A 996-nucleotide genomic window follows, 5' to 3' on the forward strand; every position below is an offset into this window, starting at 1 on the left:
TTTTCCCCCTTTTCTTTATTTTTTAAACGTTTTTTTCCCCAGTTTTAACATGAAACAATTTCTGACATGCTTGCTTCCACCACAGAGCTCCATGGGCTCCAGTTGCGGTTCAGTCCGCCTGATAAAACTCCTCAGAAATGAAGAGTAAATCGGCTAGGAGCCATCAGTCTTCATGGGAATGAAGTGCCAAGCGTGGTTTTTTTTGGGCAGGCCCCGTAGGCCAGGACCTCTCTTTTTATAACCTGTACTTCAGTGACCTGAAAAAGCCCTAAGTCAAGCTGTTTAGTATTTATCTGCAGTATGTTATGCAATACCCCATTTTTAATATTATAATTTTGAAATGTATAGGTAATATGAACACTTTCCAAAGTCTGAGGTAATGTTTCAGCATACAGGATCATTGGCTCCTCCTAAATCTTGTCTTGCCTGTCAGATTTCTTACAGCGGTGCTAGGTTAGTGTTCTGGCTGCATACTTGTAGGAACTTCACGTTATTTTTCTCTGAAAGTGTTCTTCAGTCTATTTGCAAAAACAAAAAAAAAACCCACCACCCCAAAAAACCAAACACCCAAACAAAACAAAAAAACCAGCCCCACTAATTGGTTCACTGTTAATACTAGTCAGCAAATTCAGGCCATAAAACTAAAGCCGCTGTCTTTAGAAACCATTTTTAATGAGGTGACAATTTTTATTATTTCTGAAATTCTGTAGGGTTTTTTAGTTTGTTACTGATGTAGAGATCTGATCTCAAAGTGGTTGAGCAGAAGAGCAAGAGTTTGGTTCTTGAGAATAAGCATTTTCTTTAATTGTATTGATGTCAAAATTTTCTGACAGTGTAATCTAAGAAAATGTCAGTAGCGAAGAAGTTGGAGCTGACCATGACCTCCGTTATTAACTCATCCTGCCATCAGTTTGTATCAGTTTTGTTGGAAGGAGTCACACAAAAGTGCAAGGCTATCAAACGCTCAAAGTGCCTCCACTGGTAGCGGTCTCTGAG

This window comes from Egretta garzetta, unplaced genomic scaffold, assembly GCF_000687185.1.
Source record: "Egretta garzetta isolate BGI_Z169 unplaced genomic scaffold, ASM68718v1 scaffold149, whole genome shotgun sequence".
NCBI classification, from domain to species: Eukaryota; Metazoa; Chordata; class Aves; order Pelecaniformes; family Ardeidae; genus Egretta; species Egretta garzetta.